The sequence below is a fragment of the Chionomys nivalis genome, chromosome 19 (genome assembly GCF_950005125.1).
Source record: "Chionomys nivalis chromosome 19, mChiNiv1.1, whole genome shotgun sequence".
Classification (NCBI taxonomy): Eukaryota; Metazoa; Chordata; class Mammalia; order Rodentia; family Cricetidae; genus Chionomys; species Chionomys nivalis.
This window is the reverse complement of record NC_080104.1, coordinates 16,769,563-16,776,924: the sequence shown is the minus strand read 5'-3', so window position 1 is coordinate 16,776,924 and position 7,362 is coordinate 16,769,563.

Here is a 7,362-nt window from a genome sequence, read left to right as displayed (position 1 = left end):
CTTTCTCATTAAGCCCCTTTAAAATATAGTATCTCATCATGTTGTTGAAGCTTGCTTTAATCTAGCTATCCTCCTGCCTCACCTTCCCAAGTCCTCAACGTAGAGCTCAAAGGCAAGAAGCAGCATAAGGTCTACCTGGAACATGGCCTCCTATGAATTTTGTAAACTGAATCAATTTATTTGTGACTTGAACACTGCATGGGTGGCGGAGGTAACTGTCATTCAGCTTCTCACCAGCAATTGGATTTGGGTGAATCACCTACTTGTTCTTCAGAGTCTCTTTTTTTCTGACTAGTTTTGGTATTTTCCTTAAATCTCTATACGAATGTGCACCCCAGACAGAACCAACCGAGTGCATGTTAGGATTTGCTTCTTAGTAGAAGAAACAGATCTGTGCATTATGCACTCGCAAGTAGACAATGCTCTCCACTTAGCCAATGTGGGAGGGGAACCACGATGAGAATTTTCACTTTGCATTGACTATCAGAGTACTCAGAGGGCACTGGCACCCGAGACATGCTATTTATTTAGTCACTTTCCAAGGTGCGGACTCGTAATTCACAGAATCCATAGCAGCATGGCCCAAGTTCTGCCAATGGATGTGAGTTGAATCACCTTGTCAGTTTTGGAACAATGTCATGAATATAAATGACAAGCTCTCCAGGAAAGGCAACAGATATGCCACTTTGCTACCTTCCACAAAACCTAATTTTCTGTGCAACCCCCAGTGCACTAAAAAAAATAAAATTTAGCGCAGGAGTTGAAGGGTGTTTCCAGATGGCCTTTTATTAGGCCCAAGGAGAACGCTGCTTCTGCTCTCCTTCAGCGGTGCCTGTCACAGCAACGATCTCCACCTTCCTATGCAACGAGCTCTCTTGCTGCATGGCCAGCTAAATGACACCTGGAGGGCAGGTCCTTGAAGTATTTGTTCGGGTGACCACAAATCTGGATTTGCCCTGCTTCCTGGAAGGTCAGACAATGCTAAAGCATCCCGCTTTTTCATTATTTCTGCCTTCTGCCTCTCTGAGGAAATTTTTGCTGAGCGTAGACTAACACAGAACAATTTTGAGTGAACAAAATAGAGTTATGGTCTCGGGGTTTATTCTGCTGAGCACACCCCATTTGTTCGAGACAGAAATTTGTGTTGCAAAGTCAAATCAACAGGATTTTGTCAAAAGAATTCATGGAAGATGGGATTAACTCTTGCTTTTACCTTCCACCTAGCAGAGAAAAGTCCTTGTCTGCTTTCCTTGACTGTCCTTTCCCAGAAGCTTTCCACTCTTCCTGGTTATATCTCTTTTACAAGAACATTCCAGAAGCAAATTTACTTAGAAATATAGATTAAGGGGGGAGGGAATGTAGAAAGCTAGAGAAGAATCAGATCAAAGTGCAATAGCTGTATTTTTGGCTAAATTCTGGGTATCCTCTAGATCTTGACATGTATGGATTTATATAGTTACTGAGAATGTGATGACCAGGACATAACAGTCTTGATATGAGTAGGATTAACTCAGGCCTAATTTAAGGAAGTCAAAAATTCCACTGATCTACAAATCATGGTCCTCCTAAGGGCTCTGCATGAACCAAGGAAAGGGCTATTCCAGTTCATACTTTTAAAGGCAGGACTTGGAGAATAATATGGTACACTGGCCAATATTCATCCTGACTAATCAATGTTCTTGTCAAATATGTAACTATAAATATAGTTTCATTAGAACAGAATTCATTTCCATTATTAAAGACTGCCTTAAGTAGAGAGAGAGGAAAACTGGATGAAATACTTTGGTACAATATAGTGATGTTCTCAGTTGAAATGGAAAGGTGTGGGGGACAGAGAAGGAGCTGAAACAGACGAAGGGCAAGTGACATTTGCCTAGACAGCACTGGCCATTTAACCTTTAACTATCACAGCCATTCGAAGGAGAATGAGTTACGATTCCCACATACAATGAGAAACGAGGCTCAGCATGCTTAAATGGCTTTTCTGTCAAGTTGTGCAGTCATGAGATGAAACCCCGGGGCATCGCCAGGGCTTGCTTCATTTCCACAGATGGCTGCTTCATTCTTTATGCTACCCCTGTCTTCTCTCTGAAGAGCTACTAAGGGCCTGAGCCAGGCTGTTATAGCAGGAGCCTGTCAGCCATTTGTGCTGTTGCTGTTCAATTTAGGTTTGCTGTTCACTTGCTTACAGTAAGTAAGGACTGTTTTTTCCCTGTTGTCCATTCTCATCTGTTCCAAATGACCCACAGACCAAAACTGCCTCTTATCTTTACTAGGAAGCAAAAGAATCAAGTGTTTATTTCCCGATTCATCTGCCTGAGGGGACTTGAGAGTGAGCCATCAGGATAAAAGGGAAGAAGAGGTGTTCAGAGGATGCCAGGTGCTGACTGAGGCCCACTGATGACGATCTCTTAAATATTCTCAGAAGACATACATTTTTTTGTGTTTGCTCAAGGAAGTGTGGTTCAAACCCCAAACGTCAAAACTCTCAACTGGAGCCAGCACAGCAGACTCTGTAGATCACAGTTCACCAGGGTTTGTGATCCTCTCCCATTGTTGATACCACCCTATCTCCCATTTTTCTATCTGGGAAAATGGACAGATAATGAGAAGGTGAAGTAACTCGCCCCAGAGCTTCACAGCCAAGTTGATTTGATGCAATGACCGTGTCCTCGGGTGTTAAGCAGCAATCCCCAAGGATATATTACCAGTAGCTCCTGCGTGCCCAGGGCACTCACCCCATGGATCTTATCCACCTGCAAATTTTAGACTTGGGGCTAGTTCATGCCCTCAAGAAGCTCCCATCAGGGTCTTGAGTGTGAGAATTTTCCCCTCTTACTCCTGTTTGTGTCTTTGTATGTGTTTTTTTGTTTGTTTGTTTTGAGACAGGGTTTCTCTGTAGCTTTTTGGTGCCTATCCTGGAACTAGCTCTGGTAGACCAGGCTGGCCTTGAACTCCCGGAGATCCGCCTGCCTCTGCCTCCCAGTGCTGGGATTAAAGGCGTGCGCCACCACCGCCCGGCTTGTGTGTGTCCTTTTATGGGAGTCTTACCAACCTCGGTGAGAGCCTGTGTCACTGAATTTCAGGACCACAATCACCATTTTATGATGACACACACAGAGAAGAAGATAAAACATACAGAGATAGTTCAGAAAATGTTCCCTTGCAGACACCTTGGAAACATAGCAGCTTGAAGGTTGGAAGGAGGGCAGAGCACAGTGATTATCCTCAGAGGAGAAAACAGGCATCAAAACGATTTGAAGATGAGATAAAAAAGAAAAGAGACCACGATTCTGAGACACGATTGAAGGTGGGGGACATGGAAGTGATTGAAGGAAGAGATACCGGAAGAGTAGAGGGAGAAAAGGAAGGTGGGAAGTGATGTAATTAGATTTTAATTAAAAAAATATAAGAAGTCTCTTACTCATTTTTTTTAAATCAGACTTCCAGAAAATGTGATGATCACTTTGCATACTGTCCTCTCAATTGTAGGCAAAGAGTACTCCTTCATTCCCTGTCACCCAGACCTGAATAATCACACAGAAACTATTTTAATTACAACATTGTTTGGGCTATTAGCTCAGGCTTCTTATTAATTAACTCTTACATCTTATATTAACCCATTTCTATCAATGTGTGTATGACCACGAGGCTGTGACCTACTGCTAAGGTTTCTGCATCTCTCTCCTTCAGCAGCTACATGGTGTCTCCCTGACCCAGTGAACTAAAACATTACATAATCTCTCCGTCCCTTTTTCCAGCTTTCCTTTTCTCCTGTCCTTCTCCTTCCTTCCTCTCTCCTCACAGTAGGAGTTTGTTTTCATTCCGCGTCCCTTATAGCACAAGTTGGCTTCTAACGCCCAATGTAGCTCCAGGTGTTCCTGCCTACCCCTCAAGAGCGCCTGGAACACAGGTGTGGAGCACCAACTGGTTTAAATAATACTGAAGAATATCCTCAGAACTTCATGCACATTAGGCAAGCCCTCTACCAGCTGAGCTACATTCTTAGCCTTATATCAATTCTTTATTTTTTTCATTTAAGTAATTGTAGTTTTAAACTCTATTGATAAGTTCATATTTATCTCAGTGAAGAGTTCTTTAAAGCACCCACCCGACCTCCACACTAACATCCCATCTTCTGCTGTAAGCATTTATGTCAGAGTTGCTATTGTTTCAACATAGGGGTTTTCAGTTTTTATATCTTTAGTCCTGTCACCTCAATATGCATCTTACCTATCTTTTAAAATTTTTATCGTTCCCACAGAGTCAGTATATCTCAGACTCAAGCATGGTTGAGCCTTTGAAACAAACTGTCTAACCACCTTCATTTCTCCGAATGATAATCGGTTTGTTGTAACATTTCAGGCTAGAATATTCTGAAATCCTCCCTAAATTTCTGTGATCCTCTTCTTACACTCTGCCACCTATTTCTGGAGGTTTTCAACTTATGTGATAAAATTAATTGACATAAATATTTCTCCATATTTATGGAGTAGGGTATAATGCAATACATGATCACATGTGTAATGGATGAAATCAGGGTTATAAATATTAACTTCTCAAGCATTTATCATTTTTAATCTGTTAGAAACCTTTGGGTTCTTCTAGTTTCCGATGGAAAAATCATACATGGTTGTATCTGGAGTTACTTTACCGTGGCATAAAACACCAGAACAGATTGCTCTTTTCTAGATCTATTGTGATATTTATTTCCTAATCTTTCTTCATCCTTGCACTTTGAATTATTCCTTGTCTTTACAAACCATTATTCTACTTTCTTTTTTTATTGTGATCAACTTTTATAAATGATCAAAGACGTGTGGTCTTATCTTTGTTCCTAGCTGATTTCACATAATATAATCTCTGAGTTCCATCCAGGTTGTTGGGAAAGTAGGAGAACTTCATTCTTTTCTTAGCTGATAATGGTTCATTTAAGAGCTTCTAAAATAACCTGCAGTGGGCACAGAGGAAAAGGATCTCATACACAGTTGGTGGGGATGTGAGGTGATGCAGGAAAACACCATAGAGCCTTAGAAAACAGAAAATAGAGCTGTGGTGTGATCTGACATTTGCTTAGTATTTATCAGAGATGCATTTCTTTCCAAGTTCAGTGCTTCCACCAGTTTATTCAGAACTACAGTCTTATTATCTTATAAGCGCTCAGTCTTATTGTCTTATAAGCGCTCATCTATCTAAAGGAGAATTTTCCTCTTTCTTATAAGTTACCCTCTTCCCACACTTCCTTCCTTGTTCCCATGGCTACACCATACACTGCCTGGTACTCAGTGGCACACACCTGTGATGCCATCTGGGCTTCCTGCACATCCCACCTCCATTCTGTCTCCTTGATTTGCCTGAATGTGCCCTTAGGAACCACCCTCTAGCCTATTATCCATCAGTTCCTACCTATACATTCCTCTGAGACTGCAGTATTGTTCTCATAGCCAAGAGTTTTACGGCCACCTCTAGTGAATGTACTCACGGATCTCAGCTTTCCTTCACTGTAAAATGTGATGCTGACCACTGTCTATAATTTGTTCATGTCTTTCATCTTTCCCCATGAGCTCATAGCATAGTGTTTTTCTTACCTCACTTAGAGTACGTACTGAATACTGCTTGATTCTGATTTCAAAGGACTAGACTAAGTCCAATTCACATGGTGTTCTCCACAGGCTGTTTTGCATACAGTAGGTGCCCAATTAGTCCTGTGACATCAAGCTTCTCAGCTGTTCTTGTCCCATGTTTCTGTGTTAAAAATGACCATTTCTTTCTTTTTTCTTTTCTTTTTTTAAAAAATATTTATTTATTTATTATGTATACAATATTCTGTCTGTGTGCATGTCTGCAGGCCAGAAGAGGGCACCAGACCTCCTTACAGATGGTTGTGAGCCACCATGTGGTTGCCAGGAATTGAACTCAGGACCTTTGGAAGAGCAGGCAATGCTCTTAACCACTGAGCCATCTCTCCAGCCCCTCTTTTTTCTTTTCTTGAAAGCAGGTTCTCTTCTCATACACTACATCCTGATCATAGTCTCCCCTCCCTCCACTCATTCCAGTTTTTATTCTGTCCCCTCCCCCTCTGCACCCATTTCCCCTCCCTCTCTCATTAGAAGAGAATAGCCCTCAAAGAGATACCCAAAAATGACAAAAGAAAATATAAGAAGATGAAGTCAAAACTATCACATTGAAGTTGGACTCAGCAACTTAACTAGAGGAAAAAAGTTCCAAGAGCCCACTAAAGAGTCAAGACCCACTCGTTCTCACAGTCACAAGTCCCACGAAAGTATTAAGTTAATAGGTCCAATATATATGCAGAGGACCTGGTGCAGACTCATGTAGGCTCTGCGCTTTCTGCTTCAGTCTCTGGGAGCTCAGATGTGAGAAATTGCCATTTCTGCAGTGCTGTTTGTTTCTAGTTTATTTCCTTCCTCTTCACCTTGATCATTAGGGAAGTTTTGGTTGTTTTCATGGTATGTAGCAACTGGTTCCCCCCACTGAGTTTCTGCATAAATGTCACAATCCCAGTTCTAATCAATATCGACGAGCTCCAAATTTGTGTTTCACTGTATCTGTAAAACTGGAAAAAATATTTCATTTGCTCTCTATTATTAGGTTTTATTTTTTTCAGTGGAGTTAACTTTTCTGGTTAGAAATTTGAACAGAAAAAATCTATTTTTCAAAGTAATGTGAAGATGAAATAGGGTAATTTATTTGAAGGTGCTTTAGGAACTGTCAAAACCCACACAAAATGATATGAGTGCTAAATTGAAAACCCTTTGGAACTATAATACACCTTATATCGTGCGACAGATTATAGTCATTGCCCACCCACCCACACCTTATATGCTTTGCTCTCAGAATTCTGGGCTACCTGTTGAGGCTGAAGATGCTTCCAATTCTAATCCTTGCAACACTCATGTTTAGGATCTGGGTATGAGTCCCAAATAGTCAGTAGTTCTACAGTGTCCTGGAAAACACTTTACTCCCAGGAATAAAAGCTCATGAAAATAAAATCCCCACCCTGCTGTGGTTTAATAAAGTTCTGATGACATTCTTAGAACCCCAGGAGAAAAACCAAAATGAAATCCAATAACCTAAGTGTGACAGAGGGAACCCTGTCAATAAAGACACATCCTGCTTTCACTGCTGAGGTTTCATATAGACACTGAAACTGACCTCACTCCAGAATCTTTTCATAGGAGAAAATAACTTTTTTTTCCTTTTTATTAATTAGACCACTTCTTTCCTGCATGTTCTCTTCTTCATAATCAAAATCATTCTACTACATATTTATATTTTCCCTTTCAACATCAAGGTTGAGTTTAGGTTCTTAAATACTCCCTCCCTATTTAATTACTGCAA